This window comes from Jaculus jaculus, chromosome 1 (assembly GCF_020740685.1).
Source record: "Jaculus jaculus isolate mJacJac1 chromosome 1, mJacJac1.mat.Y.cur, whole genome shotgun sequence".
Lineage (NCBI taxonomy): Eukaryota > Metazoa > Chordata > Mammalia > Rodentia > Dipodidae > Jaculus > Jaculus jaculus.
Window position 1 is genome coordinate 106,707,314 of NC_059102.1, and position 18,456 is coordinate 106,725,769.

An 18,456-nucleotide genomic window follows, 5' to 3' on the forward strand; every position below is an offset into this window, starting at 1 on the left:
ATGTGGACCTGTGTTTGGGCCACTTTAGATGGGCTGTCAAGGAAGGTCTCTGGGGAAGTGACATTTGAACAAAGACCGGAAAGACATTTCAAGCTCTGGCATAAGATGAACTCATCAGTGGCAGAATGCAAACAGACACAAAGGTCTGGGGACCAAGTGCTCAGCCAGTCCAGCATCTGTGCAGGGTACTTAGAGGAGAAAGTGGGTGTCACACCTGTAGAATACTACTGAACTTCCCACATGGCAGAACCAGAGATAAAAGCCGTCTATCTTATTTGGATTTGCTCCCTACTCTCTCACTGCTTCTGAGAAAAGTGAGTTAGTTCTCTGGGTGGTCTGCTTTGCTGAACAGAATGGACAGGTAAGACAGATGTCAGCAGGGGAGCCCCCCGTATTATCAGAACTCAAAGGGGGTCTTAAGAGACACACACTTTTAAGTTTGGTTGTGGAGCCTAACATGAAGCCCTCTCTTTGCTCCCCCATAAAACCACTGGTAACATCTTCGCAGCTCATGAATGATCTTCGCAGCTCATGAATGGTTTTGCAAATGCAAGTGGACTTGTTGGGTATGCCAAGGGGATATGAGGAAATACTGAGTTGCATCACTGGGACAAACCGTATGGATAGATAAGACAATACATGCAGACCCAGAGAGACCAGCTGACGTCATGCCTGAAACCGACTTTGAGGAGACTGAGTTAGACACATTCTCAGCCCTTCCTCCCTTCCTCTCTTTCTCTCTCCCATTTTCTCCTTAAGGGCAGAAACTTTGTACTATTGCTTTGTCATCTGTCTAGAACTATGCCTAGCCCATAATGGGTGCTCAACACTGAATGAATGAATCATCACATCTGAGACTATTCAAATCATTAGCCACAGACCAGCCTACTTCATACAGATCTGTGGAATAAGGAAATAAGCTATGGATTCAACATGCCGGGTGTCTACGACCACGTGGCAAGCATCATGACTCAGTGGGAAAGCAGATGAAGACCCTGCTCTCTAATCTGGTAGGACACAAAGATATGTCACCAAAACACAGTAATAACAAGAAACCTTCACAACTAAACCAAACCAAACCAATCCCAAGAACAACAGAACCAAAATGAAACCAAGTCCCAGGAGAAAAACACTTAGTGCCATGGTGAAGGAAAACCCTTGTTTCAATAAACATGAGGCTGGAGTGATGGCTTAGCAGTTAAGGCGCTTGACTGCGAGGCCTAAGGACCCATGTTCAACTCTCCAGATCCCATGTAAGCCAGATGCACAAAGGTGAGGCAAGCACAAGGTCGCATATGCCCACTAGGTGGTACAAGTGCCTGGAGTTTGATTGTAGTGGCTGCAGCCCTGGCATGCCAATTCTCTTTCTCTATCAATCAGTCAATAAATCAATAACTATATAAAAATTTTAAAAAAGAATAAACATGAGCTAGGGAGATGGTTCAGCAGTTAAAGGTTTGCTTACAAAGCCTGCTGCTTAGGTTCGACTACCCATGTAAAGCCAGATGCACAAAGTGGCACATGTGTCTAGAGTTGTTTGCAGTGGTAAGAGACCCTGGTGTACCTATTCTCACTCTCTTGCTTGCTCTCTCTCTCTCTGCTTGCAAATAAATAAATAAATAAATATTTTTGGGGCTGGAGGGATGGCTTAGCAGTTAAGGTGTTTGCCTGTAAAGCCAAAGGACCCAGGTTCGATTCCTCAGGACCCACATTAGCCAGGTGCACAAGGGGGCACACACATCTGGAGTTTGTTTGCAGTGGCTGGAGGTCCTGGCGCACCCATTCATTCATTCTCATTCTCTCTCTGTGTCAAATAAATAAATAAATAAAAATAAAAATATTTTTTTAAAAAAGAATACTGCTTGTGGGGCTGGAGAGATGGCTTACAGGTTAAGGCACTTGCCTGCAAAGCCTAAGGACCCAGGTTCAATTCCCCAGGACCCATATTAGCCAGATGCACAAGAGGGTGCACGTGTCTGGAGTTTGTTTGCAGTGGCTGGAAGCCCTGGTGTGCCTATTCTCTCTAGTTCTCTCTCTTCCTCTTTCTCTGTCAAATAAATTAAAATAAAATATTTAAGAAAAAGAAATGAGGAGAGCCATTTAGAAAAAAAAATATTTAAAAAAATAAACATGTGTTGGAATGATAGCACATCCTGCAATCAATCCCAACAGAGGGCTAAGGCAGAAGGATTTTTAGGCCATTATTATTTTATTTTAGGTCAACCTAGGCTACATATATCTCAAAACAAGTGACTTTTTATCCACTTTAAAAAATATTTTATTTTGTATGAATGATAAAGAAAGAGGCAGGTAGAGAGAGAAGGAGAAAGAATAAGGCCTGCTGGGCCTCCAGCCCCTGCAAATGAGCTCCAGATGCATGTGCCATCTTGGCTTTACGCGGGTCCTGGGGAATCAAACCTGAGTCCTTAGGCATTGCAGGCAAGCGCCTCGACCGCCAAGCCATCACTCAAGCCACTATTTACTTTTTAAATGTTTTTATTTATTTATTTGAGAGAGAAGAAATAGTGAGAGTGGGCACATCAGGGCCTCATGCTGCCACTTTGTGTATCTGGCTTTACTCGGGAAGTGGGCAGTCACACCCGGGCTGGCAGGCTTCACAAGTAAGTTTCTAATCAGTGGTTAACGCTGAGCCAGCTTCCTAGCCCAAAAAGTGACTTTTTCATGTATTACTTCAGCTTCTTCTCTCAACATCTAGTCAAAGCACTGCGACTCAAAAAATGGTTTCCCGGGATCTAGAAGTTCATTAAGAACACCAAATCTTGTGCACCGTCCCACACCGACTGGGTCAGAAATGGCATTTGAACATGATCAGGGAACGTGTGTGTACTCTAAGAAGCAACAACCGAAAATGGTATCGTTTTCATCTTCCATACAGAAGGACTCAGCCTGAGAGAACTTAAACGACCACAGGCTTGCCCTAAGTCACTGCCAGGGAGGGGAGGAACAGAAGCGCTAAACGCAGCCTGACCTCATGGACGGGTGAGTACCTGAGACATAGGTAAGGACTGAGGCAGGCAGTTAACAGGACTGCAGGCAGAAGAGCCGGCACCAGCAAAAGCCCGGCGGGGAAGCCCCCAGGCAGGCTCAGGACACAGTTCTTAGTTCAGCCTGGCTGCATCTCTGCGAGTTTGAAGGGGTCAACCAGAAAGGCCAGCTGGTTCACACAGATGTTCTCAGCCAAGTCAAGCGCTGCTAGTTAATATGGGGGCAGTGGGAGCTGCCCTGAGCGCCTGCCCAAAGGGTTCTACGGGTCACGGTAAAATGACTCAGCCAAGGAGGAGTTAATGGGCTTCACGAGCTAGCGTGGGCTCTCTCTGCCTCCATCTCACCACAAGTGACTGAACTTTGTTTGCCTTCATGCCCATGGTCAGATAATGAAATTTTAAAAACAGCCGGGCGTGGTGGCGCACGCCTTTAATCCCAGCACTTGCGAGGCAGAGTTAGGAGGAACGCCATGAGTTCAAGGCCACCCTGAGAATACAGAGTGAATGCCAGGTCAGCCTAGACTAGAGTGAAACCCTACCTCGAAAAACCAAAAAAAAAAAAAAAACAAAAAAAAAAACAAAATTTAAAAACAAATAAAAGAAAACCGTGGGGCATGGTAGTGTATACTTGGAATCCCAACATTTGAGAGGCAGAGAGAAAAAGGAGCGAGAGTCCGAGGCCAGCCTAGACTGCATAGCAAGACCCTGTTTCAAAAACTCAAAAACAAAAACAAAATTTGCTTTCTATTTATGGGAGACCATCTAAGTATCAAAGTGATGGGAGACTAGAGGTGATTTTTAAAAGGGGGCTGGAGAGATGGCTAAGTGGTTAAGGCACTTGCTTGCCAAAGCTTAATGACCTGAGTTCAATTCCCCAGTACCCACGTAAGCCAGATGCACAGAGCAGCACATGCATCTGGAGTTTGTTTGCAGTGGCTAGAGGCCCTGGCGTGCCCATATTCACACACAGTCTCTCTCGCTGTTTACAAATAAATAAAGAAAAATATATTTTAGGGGCTGGAGAGATGGCTGAGCAGTTAAGGCGTTTGCCTGTAAAGACAAAGGACTTCATAAGCCTGATGCACAAGGTGGCGCATGCATCTAGAGTTTGTTTGCAGTGGCTGGAGGCCCTGGTGTGCCCATTCTCTCTCTCTGTCCCTCTCTCTCTCTTTCTCTCTCAAATAAATAAAATTTTTAAAAATTTAATATATATATATATATATATATATATATATATATATATAGTTTGTTTGTTTGATTTTTTGAGGTAGGGTCTCACTCTGGCTCAGGCTGACCTGGAATTCACTATGTAGTTTCAGGGTGGCCTCGAACTCACAGCGATCCTCCTACCTGTGCCTCCCGAGTGCTGGGATTAAAGGCGTGAGCCACCACGCCCAGCAATTTAATATATTTTAAAAAGACTTTTAAAAAGGGAAAGGGCTGAGGAGATGGCTAGGTGGTTAAAGATACTTAGTTGCAAAGCCTGTTGATCCAGGTTTGATTCCCCAGCACTCACATCAGGCCAGATGCAAAGTAGTGCATGCACCACATATGTGTGCCCATAAACACACACATTCAAATAAACAATTACAAATTTATTTATTTGAGAGAGAGAGAAGGAAAGAGAGAAGCAGACAGAAAGAGACAGAGAACATAGGTGTGCCAGGGCCTCCTTCAAATGAATCTGACACACAAGCCATTTGGTGCAGCTGACTTTACATGGGGGTAGTGGGGAACTGAACTCAGGCAGTAAGGCTTTGCAGGAAAGTGCCGTTAACCACTGAACCATCTCTCCAGCCCTAATTTGTTTTTGTTTTTCGAGGTAGGGTTTCACTCTAGCCCAGGCTGACCTGGGATTCACTATGTATTCTCACGGTGGCCTCGAACTCATGGCGATCCTCCTCAGCCTCCTGAGTGCTGAGATTAAAGGTGTATGCCACACCCAGTTCTTTTTTTTTTTTTTTTTTTTTGAGGTAGGGTCTCACTCTGGCTCCGGCTAACCTGCTCACTCTAGCCCAGGCTAACTTGGAATTCACTCTATTCTCAGGGTGGCCTTGAATGCAAGGCAATCCTCCTACCTCTGCCTCCCCAGTGCTGGGATTAAAGGTGTGCACCACCACGCCTGGCTCTAATTTTTTTTTTTTTAAGTAACAGGAAACAGGGCCTGGAAGCACATGCCTTTAATTCCAGCACTTCACTCAGGAGGCTGAGGTAGGAGAACCACTGTGAGTTCAAGGCCAGCCTGGAGCTACAAAGTGAGTTTCAGGCAGCCTATGCTAGAATGAGACTCTGCCTTGAAAAGAACAAAAAGAGTGGGGGAGAAGATCCAGGACAGATTAGAAGCCTACTAAGTATTGACACAGGGTTGAAAAAACAGATTTCCCCCCACACTGTGATGCACATAAAGTAGCAGTTAACTAAGTACAAATGGTCCCAATGAGGAAGTGTAATGGGCTAATGATTTCAAACCTTCAAACCAAAATAGATTTTACTACTTTTATGAATTTTAATTTGGGTCTGTTCTAAAACGCTAGAGAGAGTAAATACTAACCACCAAGAGCCCTGCATACCTGCCTGAACCTACATATATCCACCTACTTTGGAAATGAAACAAAGTCCAAAACTCTGAACTCTGAAGGGGACAGATATCTCAGCTGGGCTTTTCCTTGTTTCTTTAAGTTTCAGTTCCCTTCAGCCCAGTAAATAAAAATTTGCTTCCTATTTTCAGCTTTGAACTTAGACGTCATAAACCTAGGGAACGCTGTGTGCTGATACAATTCAGGAGCTTTAAGGGGTAAAAAGAACACCTGTCCTCTCCTCTGTAAGCTTAGTATTTGTTCACTAAGATTCACCTAGGAGGGGGCATGCAACAGGGAATACTAAGGCCTGATTCCCAAAGTCATGCAAAAATAATGGGTGGGCTGGAGAGATGGCTTAGTGGTTAAGGCGCTTGCCTACAAAGTCTAATGACCTGAGTTTGATTTCCCAGTACCCACATAAAGCCAGATGTACAAAGTGGCACATGCATCTGGATAGTTGTTTGCAGTGGCTGGAGGCCCTGGAACACCTATTCTATTTGTCTGTGTCTCTTCTCTCTATCTCTCTCTGCTTGCAAGTAAGTAAATTAATTAAGTAATTAAAATTATTCTAAAAAAATAATGGGGACTGGAGAAATGGTTTAGTGGTTAAGGTGTTTGCCTGTGAAACCTAAAGTCCTAGGTTTGACTCCCTAGTATCCACGTAAGCCAGATGCATAAGGGGGCACATACATTTGGAGTTTGTTTATAGTGTCTGGAGGCCCTGGCGTACTCATTCTCCCTCTATCTGTCCCCCCTCTCTCAAAATAAATAAAATTAAATTAAAAATATTTTAAATAATAATGGGCGACCTGGAGGGGTGGGGAAGGGGTTTTGAGGGCTTACTATATTCAGGTGCTCTGGTAGTTTGAAGGTAAAAATACCATCCCCCATAGGCCCGTGTGTTTGGACACTGGATCCCCAGCAAAGTAGCATTGTTTGGGAAGGCTGTGGAACCCTTGCTGGAGGAAGTGTGTCAACCTGGGACAGGCCTTGAGGTTTCATAGGCCAGCCCCACTTGCCACTCTTGCTCTCACTTCTTCCCTGCTGATGTGAAGATGTGACACAGGCTGCTTGCCATGCCTCCTCTGCCATTAATACCCATCGGATATGTTGTTGCAGTAATGAGAAAGTAACTGATACAGCTGCTGTGTCCACATCATTTTAGCATACAGTTCTATCCACCCTAAGTCTCAGCCCCAGTGTCTAGCAGTCAACAGTTCCTCAGCTTGCTCCTGGATGCCAAGCCACACAGCGGGGTTCCTAATTGGACTCAGTCCAAAACCTCTGCAGCATAACCCAGGGCCCTCTAGGTCCTTTCTTGGAAAGTTGGTGTTCCTAGTGTGGTGATGGCACAGGATCCCTGGTCACATCATCACTGATGTTTACAGTCACAGATCACGAGAAAGGTGAAGTGGGTCTTATAATTACTATTCACTAGAGCATCACAAATGTCTGAGTTGGACTGACAGTGTTCTGTGAGGAACCGTGGCCCAAAGACTTAGGACCTCAAGTCAGAATCCATGAAAATCCAGCAGTCCGTTACCCTGCAACTGGATCCCAAACCACCTAGACATTTCCTCATGGCTACCCAGGTGGCCTGGTCTACAGAGGGAACTATCGGATCAGGGTCATCTTTCCATCACCTCCACCTCCTGCCCAGTCACAAACAGTTCCAGGTTCTTCTCTTACGTTTGTTTGTTTCTTGCTCTAGCTCAGACTGGCCTGGAATTCACTCTGTATTCTAAGGGGGGCCTCGAACTCTTGACAATCCTCCTACCTCTGCCTCCCAAGTGCTGAGACTAAAGGTGTGTGCCACCACGCCCAGCCAGGTTCTTCTCTTTAATCACTCTCAGCTTGAGGCAATTCCACACCAGGTGATTGCTACTTTGCTGGTGACATTACACATTCAAGGGAGTCAGATGGTCCCTGGCTGTGCTTTCTCATCTATAAAAATGGAGGTAATAGTACCTTAGGGAGTACTTAGGTGGATGAAAGAGAGGATGGCTGGAACCAATTAACACTGAGCCTGACAGTAACACACACAATAAATGGTGAGGTGTTCCCCTCTCCTAAGACTTTCCTTACTCTAAACCAAATTCCCTCCCTCTTACTCTGCGTCACATCTTGTTTATTTATTTATTCGAGAGCGACAGACAGAGAGAGAAAGAGGTAGAGAGAAAGAAAGAGAGAATGGGCATGTCAGGGCTTCCAGCCACTGCAAACGAATTCCAGACACCTGCGACACCTTGTGCATCTGGCTAATGTGGGTCCTAGGGAATCGAGCCTCGAACTGGGGTCCTTAGGCTTCACAGGCAAGCGCTTAACTGCTAAGCCATCTCTCCAGCCTATCTGCATCCTGGCAGAGGCGTGGGGAAGAGTCATGTCCATCAGTTAAGTTATAGGGTGTAGAGCTGACTGACCACCTCATTGGCTTCCCATGCAAACAATTCATTATGAGGACATGCAGTGGGTGTGAAGAATTCTTAGCTCACTTAACTGAGCCAACCAAGGTGGTGGTGGCTCCTGACCATCAAATGGCTAAGAGAGTAAGTTCTGTCATTCAGAATAGGATGTGAGAACAGCACTGATAACAATAGAAACCCACCCAGGTGGGCACTGCCCAAGTTCTGAACATCAAGTTCTAGAGGAGCTTTGGACTGAGGCACAAATAAGGGAAAGCTCCTGGCAGGTATGTATGTGGTCTCCTAGTGACAGGATCTTTTCTTATGGCTGGGCCCCCCAGAATCAAAGGGGAAGGTTCTGAGGCTCTCAGCAGCTGGAGCCTGTAGGTCTTTTCTCATCTCATGTTTCAGCTACTTGGGATGGGCCTGCTCCATTCTCCTATAATCTGAACTCTACATGAACTTTGTGTGCATGCGTGTGTGTGATTGGAGATTGAATTTAGGGACTTGTGCATACTAAGTAAATACCTACCACTGATCTACATTGCCAGCATTTGGATATTTTTCAATTATGACTTACTAAATTCATTTAGGAAGAAATTATAAATTATAAGGTTTATTTAAGGGAAATTTATATCTAAGAAAAGGCTAGAGGGCTGGAGAGATGGCTTAGCAGTTAAGGTGCTTGCCTACAAAGCCAAAGGACCCAGGTTCAATTCCCAAGGACCCACGAAAACTAGACGAACAAGGCGATGCATGCATCTGGAGTTCATTTGCAATGGCTGGATGCCCTGGCATGTCCATTCTCATTCTCTCTCTCTCTCTCTCCCCCTCTCTATGTCTCTTTCTCAAATAAATAAATAACTTTTTTTAATAAAATAAAAAAAGAGGTTGGAGACACAGCTTAGTGGTTAAGGTGTTTGCCTGCAAGCCAAAGACCCAGGTTTGATTCCCCAGGACCCACATAAATCAGATGCACAGGTGGCACGTGCATCTGTAGTTCATTACAGTGGCTGGAGGCCCGGGCGCACCTGTTTTCTCTCTCTCTCACTCATCCTCTTTCTCAAATAAACAAAAAAAAATAAGAGGCTGGAGTAGTTACGCATGCACGTGGAAGACAGGACATAGAAGCTCTTTTAAGCCAGGTGTGGTGGTGCACACCTTTTAATCTCAGCACCTGGGAGGCAGAGGTAGGAGGAACACTGTGAGTTCGAGGCCACCTTGAGACTACATAGTGAAATTCAGGTCAGTCTGGGTGAGAATGCGACCCTACCTTGAAAAACAAGACAAAACAAAACAAAATAAATCCCAACATACATGCACACACACAAAAATAAAATAAAAAGGACAAAAATTAATGAACTAAACATCCACTCTAAGAAGTAAGAAACAACATAGTGAATTCTAGGTCAGTCTGGGCTACAGTGAGAGACTACCTTGAAAAAAAAAAAATTACAGAGCTGGAGAGATGGCTGAGCAGTTAAAGGCATTTATTTGCAAAGCCTGATGGCCTGGGTTTGATTCCCCAGTACCCATGTGAAGCCAGATGCACAAAGTAGCGCATGGGGTTGGAGTTCCTTTGCAGTGTGGCAGGAAGCCCGCACTCCGTCTGCCTCTTTCTCTCTCTTTCTTTCTCAAATAAGTAAATAAAACACTTAAATATTACAAAAGAAATCAAACCCTCAGGCCTAGAAAGTTTCATCAATGAGTTCTACCAAACACCCATGCAACAAAGGCGAAGAAACAAACATGAGTGGTGGAAAATGACAGCCACGGACGCTAGTTACACCTCTGTACCAACTACAGCAGCAAGACGAGAGTTTGTTTCTCTCACTTTCCTCTTCCAACTTTTCTAGCAGTTGTGACTAGCTCTAGTCCTGAAATAGCTCTACCTGAATGGACTGAGCATAGTTTCCTTGCTTATGTGTGGTATGCCATCCAACTGACTACAAAGTAAAGTGCTCAAAAGACATTCGAGGGTTGGAGAGATGGCTCAGTGGTTAAGGTGCTTGTCTGCACACCCTAAGAGCCTGGGCTTGATTCTCCTGTACCCACATAAAGCCAGATGCACAAGGTAGCCCATGTGTCTGGATGCTGCAGTGGCTAGAGGCCCTGGTGTGCCCATTCTCCTTCTCTCTATTAAATAAATAAATATTAAACAGACCCCTGCCTGGCATTATGGAATATAAAGAGAGGGTCATTGGGGCTGGAGGGATGGCTTAGTGGCTTAGGCGTTTGCCTGCAAAGGCAAAGGACCCAGGTTCAATTTCCCAGGACCCATATTAGCCAGATGCACAAGGGGGCACACACACCTGGAGTTCATTTGCAGTGGCTGGAGGCCCTTGTGTGCCCTTTCTCTCTCTCTCTCTCTCTCTTTCTCTCTCTCTCTTTCCCCCTACCTCCCTCCCTCCGTCTTTCTCTACCAAATAAATAAAAATAAAATATTAAAAAAGAGAGGGTCATTGAATTTGCAACATGCTCTTGTATTTTGGAAATAGCCATGGGCAGTGTGTAGCAGGTTTGCTGGATGCCTGCATGGAGACCAACGGAGCCATGAGGATGGACTGTGGGTTGCAGTGGAGACCCAGTGGAGATGCTGGGACCACGAGACAGCTACTAAGTTTTCCAGGACTGTGAGTAGCCTAGCTGGAGGGGCAGAATTGGAACTCCAGAAACTTGTTGCTGGTTAGAATTATTGGACTTGGAGATTTGACACTGACTAGAGCTGTTAGACTTGGAGTTACAGAATTTGATGTTTGCCCTGTTTAAATCTTGTATTGGTTGAATATTTCTTTGCTAAGTCCAATGCCATCTTTTGCAAATGTGTTTATTATGTGCGATTATGGGCTTTGGGTGGGGGATTTTTTGGTATTATGGCTCAGTTAAAAAAACTTTGATTATGGGGATGTTTGAACATCATTGAGACTGATAAAAATTATAGGGACTTTTAAAGTTGGATGAATGCATTGCATTTTATATCATGTATGGTTATCAGTTTATGGGGGCCAGGGACAGAATGTGGTGGTTTGATTCAGGTGCTCTCCATAAACTTAGGTGATCTGAATGCTAGGATCCTAGCTGATAGGTATTTGGGAATTAACACCTCTTGGAGGCAGTGTATTGTTGTGTGTGAGCTTGTGGGTATTATAGCCAGTTTCCCCGTGCCAGTGTTTGGCACACTCTCTTGTTGCTGTTGTCCACCTGATGTTGGCCAGGAGGTGATGCCCACCCTCTGCTCATGCCATTGTTTTCCCCTGCCATCGAGCTTCCCCTGGAGTCTGTAAGCCAAAATAAACCTTTTTTTCCCCATAAGTTGCTCTTGGTCAGGTGATTTATTCTAGCAATGAGAACCTTACTGCAACACTTCCTAAATTCCAACTTCACTTAAGTTAACCCCAGAATTTGTGGTGTCTCCCTAAATAAACTTAATAATTAATAAAAACGACGTTCAAGCAACAAGTGATATCATAACATACGCACAAGAGTAGCTAAAAATCAAAAACAGACAGAGTATTTCCCAAGGATGAGAAGTAGCAGAACTCATATATTGCCGGAAGGAAGTAACTTAGAAGCTAGGCATGGTGGCTCACACCAGGAACCCCAGCACCTGGTCGAATGAGGCAGGAGAGGAGGTGGAGCCAATTCACTAAAGGAACTTGATAAGGAAAGGGATGGAGCTTTCAAGTGCTCAAAAGAGGTATGGAAATAGGGAGATCTCTTGGGTGGTTTGGAGAAATCCCAGAAGACTAAAGAACCCTGCCTAGTGTCAAGCTCAACACAAGGCTGGGTATGTGAGGTTCTGGAAAGCATAGCTAAGCATGTATGCATAAACTAAAAAAAACCTCTTGGGCTGGAGAGATGGCTCAGTGGTAAGCGCTTGCCTGTGAAACCTAAGGACCCCAGTTCAAGGCTCAATTCTCCAGGACCCATGTAAGCCAGATGCACAAGGGAGCACATGCATCTGGAGTTCGGTTGCAGCGGCTGGAGATCCTGGCGTGCCCATTCTCTCTCTATCTGCCTCTTTCTCTCTGTGTCGCTCTCAAATAAATAAATACATAAATAAAAATAAAATTAAATTTAAAAAAACAGCTCTTAACATGGGAGTTCAAGCAGGGATCATGCTGGCATGGATCTGGCCCAAAAAGGGTGTTGAGCAGCAGTGACCACATGCTTGGACCATGCAAGACAGCTCTTCAGGAGTGATACCATGTAGCTGTGTTCCAGATAGCAATGGATACACTGCTCAGCATTCTCTCTCCTCTGGACACAAAGAGCATGACGGGTACCTATTGGCTGCTTAAGCCTCCATACAGCTGGGGATTCTCACTAATGAGGGCATTAGATGACTTGGGAGTCTGCTTGAAAAAACAAAAATGTGTGACTACGTTACAGCCCAACTTGTGGAGTAAGATATACAGGTTAAACATCTAAGCTGAAAAAGACTATATTTAAATCGCATCTCTATGAGTATGTATACAGTACCCAATATTTCAGAGCAGTGGGAAGCTTAACAATAAATCACCAAGCTAATAGAAAGAAGGTTATGAGGGAGTTTAGCACCTGGTTCAAACAAAGCCCATGACAGTTAACGCAAGAGAAGTCTCATTCATTAAAGTAAACTGAAAGAGTAAATGCTACCATGTCATCTGTTATTCCTCTGGGGTTGAGGCCCATTAAAAGAACAAGTGTCTGTCACAAATCCTTTGAAAAGCAGGTGAGGTGTTCTTGGTTCCAGAGGACACTGTCCCTTCTTGCCTCTGAGAGATCTGGCTGACACCCCATCTACATCTTATCAGAGGCTTACTGATCTGCCCTTTGTATGTGGTAATGCCCTCGGTTTTATATCCTAGTGCTGAAAAGAAAAACAAAAAAGAAAATAAATAATAAGACAATCACTTGGGACAAAAAAAAAAAAAAAAGGATTCTGTAGTCTCTAAAGCCAGAGCCTAGCTCTATTTTATCTGTTCTCCTTATTCCACTTCTCTTGGCCCCACCACCACTCCATGTATACTAAGGGAAAGAATGATAGGAAGGAAGAAAGGGAAAAGAAGTGAGAGAATATTTCTCCACTACAATCGAAAACCAAACCAAACCAAACCTGAAGGCAAACGATCACCAGAGAGCAGAAACTTTTGGTGAATGAGTGACTGGTTGACCACACATTACTTCATAGCTATTTGTGCTATCATGAAAATGCAATTCCCCTGATACTCATAGAAATCGAAATGAGGGCACTCTGGTGAGGGCTGCTCTTCTTAGAGATCCAAAAACAGTAAGAGGCCAGAAACCAGAAAGACAAAGGAATCCAAGTGTTTTAGGCCAGAAGTAAATCCTTTCCTAAGTGTTCACAAGGCATCATTTTTCTCCAGTCTCTAAAATCTCCCTGGGGCTTCCACCACCTCACTGGACCACTGTGAGTGATCCTGAAACAATTCTAACCTCTCTTGTGTGCTTGGATCCCTTGGGACCGGCTGCTATGTGGCAAGTTTCCTGGGAGCTCAAACTTACTGTTATTATTAAACATACTGAGAACCAGCGCGCATAGTTTTTTATACAACCTCCAACTAACATAGCTAGTAATGGAATCAGCTCCACTGGGCGGACACCCCCGTCTGGTTCCCAGTTCTATCTCCAGCCCCTAGCAAGCTGTACAAACAGGTAGTGGGCATTCCATAATTGCTGCTGGATAAGGGAACAAGTAAGTCAGAACATGGGGGAATTACCTTGTCACGGTGCCTGGTAAAGTGCGCATTCATTCCAACCTGGTGCCAACACTCCGTTGAAGCCTGAGAAGAAAATCAAAGCCCTGGCCTCATTCTGGGTCCAGTTCCTCTTTGTGCAGGAGACAACTGGATTATACGGTTTCTTAGGCATCTTCCAACTGACAGTCAACCACTGAACTGTGCTTTTTTTTTTTTTTTTTTTTTTTGTGGCAGCACACACACAAAAAGGGAATCTGATAGCCATCTGTCAAGTAAATGAACGTCCCGTCCTGTCTGACTCATTGGGAGGAACAACAGGTTCATATGCCAATGTAAAACAGAAGGCAAAGGGGGCCCGGGAAAGGGAAAAGGTTTCTGCAAACCAAAATGACAATGTTTTTAGGACCTCAAACATAGTGTGATTACTCTAATAAAGACACCTGTCTTGGAGCCCTCTCTTCTAGCTTACTATTTTAATCATGCTTATATTAATGACACTGCTAAGGAGCTCTCGGTGCCCTCCACAGTGCCAAACACTTAATCCTCATGGCAATTTAGGATCGAAGTACCAGTGTCACCTTTGTCGGACGCAGAAAACCGACGGGGCTCAACGTTGCATGGCTAGTAAGTAAGCGGCCGAAATAAGACTTCGGCCCAGCGCGGACCGACTCCGGAGATCTTCTTTAAAGTAGTCGCAAGAGCGGGCCAGGGCGGACGGAGACCGACCCTCTCCCTCCGAAGACCGAGAACCCGGGTCTCCGCGACATGCAGGACACTGAGAAGCAGGCTCGCTCCTGCATCCTACGTGAAGGGCACAGCCCGGAAATCGCGTCTCTCTCGCCCTTCTCCCGCACCCCGGGAGGCGCCTAAGCGTGGGGAAGCGTGTGTCCCGGCTCCGCGATGTTCCAGGCGGGGAAACCGAGGCACAGCGCTTCCAAGCGGCAGCCCGCCCGCCCGCCCGCCCGCCCGGCCGCGGGGTCCTGCCGCTGGGGCACACGCTCCTCCGGCGCCGGGACGGAGCAGAGCGTCCCAGGTCCCGGGGTGCGGGGGTGGGGGGTGAGGGGTGTGGCAGCCCCGAGCCCGCCCTCCGTCCCGGCGCGCCTTACCTCGCGGGGAGCCCTCCGCGGAGCCCCGGAAGCCGCCCCGCCGCCGGAGCCGCAGCGCAGCGGGAGAACCGCGGCGCGGGGCAGGGGCGGGCGGAGCGCAGCCCGGGGACAGCTGCGGGCCCTTCCGCGCGGGGCGGGGCGGGGCGGGCGGCGCGGGAGCCGCGGGGATCCGCGCTCAGACCGCCGCCCGGGCGCGCGGGAGCCCGAGGGAGACCCGAGGGGAGGGCGGGGCGGACCCAGCACGAGGGGGCGGAAGCTGCGGGGAGGCGTGCCGGGGGCTCCGCCGGTGCTCGCCCGCACCGGTGACCGCACGGCGTCGCGGGCGGTTTCTGGAGCAAACCTTGGCAGATGTGCACGCAGAAACTAAGTGCATTTCTTCTTTTTATCTTTTTGAACACTACTGACCCAGAAGCCGGAAGGTGGTGGGATCCGATGCTGTACGTACAGCGCTTGGCATAGTGCACGGTGGATGATGGTCAATGGCGTGCGCTCGCTGGTTGTGACTAGTTATGGGCAGAAGGGAAGAAAGTTGTGGTGGTTCTTGTTCTGAGATTCTCTGATGCAGAAGGTAAACGAGAAACACTATTTAATGCGACACGTAGTTAAAGTCAAGGACATGAAACAGAGCCCGGAGCTAAACCCTAGGGGCTTGAGGGAGGGCGGTCAGAGAATGGGAGGGGAGCCTTACAGAAGAGGGGCACGGGGACTAAACGTGTGCCAACGCTCTTGGGCCAGAGGCGAGAAGATAGCTTCTTGGAGATACGTCTGGTTTCTTGGAAAATGTCTGGTTTCTTAGTGAGGTCAGAGGGGTAGATGAGGGCCAGATCATGCAGTATTCAGTAGGTCATGGCAACTATTTTACAGTTTTACGTAAAAGAAAGCCCCTGAAGGAGTGGTGGATGTGAGCGATTTGATATGGCTCCGCTGTGCAGAAGAGACAAGAATTAAGAGTGGAAACAGCCTGGTTAACAAGACTCGGGCTAGAGTAATGATAGTCGAGATGGAGAGGAAAGGATTTGAGATAGATGAGGTAATGTCAAATACAGCTTGAGTGGAAAACTAGGGGAAATTCCAAAACTCCTAGCTTAACCGAGTCACACTACCCATGGAAGTGTATTTATTGGGATGGAACTATTCTAAGGAAAACATATTTGGTGGTGGAAGGAGATCAAGAAGTCAGTTTGGTACCTGTTAGATTTGAGATGTCTGTGCATCAAGTACAGTGATGTAAAACGTCATTGGGAGAGCTGGGCATGGTGGCACACACCTTTAATCCCAGCACTTGGGAGGTAGAGGTAGGAGGATCGCCATGTGTTCAAGGCCACCCTGAGACTACTGAGTCAATTCCAGGTCAGCCTAAGCTAAAGTGAAAACCTACCTTGAAAAACCGAAGAAGAAGAAGAAGAAGAAAGTCGATGGGAGTAGTCTCAGCACTCCTGAGACTAACCTAGGAGCATCAGCAGGAGTTCCAGGCCAGCCAGAGGCTACAGAGTGAGTTCAAGGCAGCCAGGGCTAGAGTGACGCCCTGCCTCAAAACAAAACAAAACAAAACAAGCAATTGGAGTTGTGGTGCACACCTTTAGTCCCAGCACTTGGGAGGCAAAGGTAGGAGGATCGAGGTTTGAGGCCATCCTCAGAGTGAGTTCCAAGTCAACCTGGGCTAGAGTGAGATCCTACCTTGAAAAACAAAACCAAACCAAACAAAAAGCAGTGGGGTACTGGGGTGATGGTTCCATGGTTAAAGGCACTGGCTTGCAAGCCTGCAAGCCTGGGATCAATTCCCAAGTACTCAGGTAAAGTCAGATGCACAAAGTGGCACATGCATCTGGAGGTTTATTTGCAGCAGCCAGAGGCCTGGCATGTTCATACATAAACATGCACATATTCTCTCCACTCAAAAATAACTGTCAGGTACAGAAACATAGCTTACCAAGAATGTTGAGAAAAGAACTTATTAACTTACTACACTTGATTCAAGTTTGAAATAGCTGAGCCCCATGGTCCCAATGACCTGTCAACTTTTGGTCCTAGACAATGAATTCTATTAAAATGGATTTAAAGACACTGTTTGCAAAGCTTGCTAGTCTGGGATCAATTCCCTGGCCACCCACATAAAGCCAGAATCTGTCATTTGCAGCAGCAAGACTCTGATTGCCCACCTCTCCCCCCCTCCACTGCATATAAATATGTGTATTCATAAACATATTCATAATATATATGTATTTATTATTACTATATGATAAATTTGATTTGAGTGAGTGAGCGAGCCCAGTAACCATGTAGCTGCTGAGTTGGTTTTGTCTTTCGCAGTGGTAGGATTGAACCCATGGCCTTCTGTATGCTAGGCAAGTGTTCTACTACTAACCTACACCTCTGGCCCTTAACTGTCTTCTATATAAATTCAAAAACAAAGCATCTAGAGAAAAAGGAAAAACACCTAAACTTGCTGGGCATGGTTGTGCATACCTTTAATCCCAGCACTTAGAGGCTGAGATAGGAGGATCGTTGGGAGTTCAAGGCCAGCCTGGGACTTCATAGCAAATTTCAGGTCAGCCTGGACTGGAGTAAGATCCTGCCTCAAAAAAAAAAACAAAACAAAACAAACCCCTAAACTTATAAACAACAATTAATTTTAATCACTGAGCCATCTCTCCAGTCCCTACAATAATTACTTTTAAAAAATATTTTATTTTTATTTATTATTTGAGAGAAGGAAAGAGGGAGAGAGAGAGAGAATGGGTGCACCAGGGCTTCCAGCTACTGCAAATGAACTCCTGATGCATGCGCCATGTTGTGCATCTGGTTTACATGGATTTTGGGGAATTGAACCAGGTCCTCTGGCTTTGCAGGCAAGCGCCTTAACCGCTAAGCCATCTCTCCAGCCCACAATAATTAATTTTAAGACAGAAATCTATACAGAAGGCCTCAAAGTAGAGTGGCCACAGTTAGGTCAAGTCAGATCAGAACAGGATAAACACACTACAAAAAGCTCGATGATTTAGTTTACTATTGATGACTGGCAAAGCTGTCACATGTTTAATCCTTTGAGAAGTGCACCATTGTCTGAAACCAGCAGTCTGGATATGATTGTAAATGAGCAATCAAAATCCTGAGTTCCGGGATCTGTGTTGGCCAACATTAGTGTTTGTTTTGGCATTTCTCTAAAACAATTAAGACATTCAAAGGAGTACAACAGCTTTCTACAGACCATGGTAACTTCTTTATTAGTGGCACAAACATCGTATGCCCCATGGAAAATTTTATCCCTTATAGAAGCATTTAAATATTAAGAACATCTGTAAAGGGTTGCTTCCTTTCTGTGCTCCTGTGTCGTGTGCAGACCTCTGTCCTACCATTTGCTGTGTGTTGACTTTTTTCTCAGAAGTTGTTTCTCCTTCATCAGAGCAGAGTGAACTTGCTTATCTTTGCACATTGGCACATAGCTGGGGTTTATAGCAAATGAGTAAGTGAACACGCACAGCCCCCTCAGCCATGTGAGCTCTGCTCTATAGAGAAAGTAGGCTCAGGCAGTGGTTTGTGTAGAGTTAACAGTGAACACCTGTTATCCTTCTTGGCAGTATGGGATCTCACCCAGTCTACACTGGTATCTACATTTGGGAGTTCCTCACATAGGAGCTTGTCGGGAATAATCATGCCTTTTG

The 18,456-nt window shown here is 45.9% G+C and overlaps 1 protein-coding gene across 1 annotated transcript in view; it reads right to left on the minus strand.

Moving 5' to 3' along the window:
* The window catches only part of Fbxo10 (F-box protein 10), a 92,681-nt gene extending 78,940 nt beyond the window's left edge, over positions 1–13,741 (minus strand). The window contains exon 1 of the mRNA XM_045152533.1: positions 13,710–13,741. The gene's annotated coding sequence lies outside the window, so the exon portion shown is untranslated. The remainder of the gene's footprint in view (positions 1–13,709) is intronic.
* Positions 13,742–18,456: the final 4,715 nt, after the last annotated feature.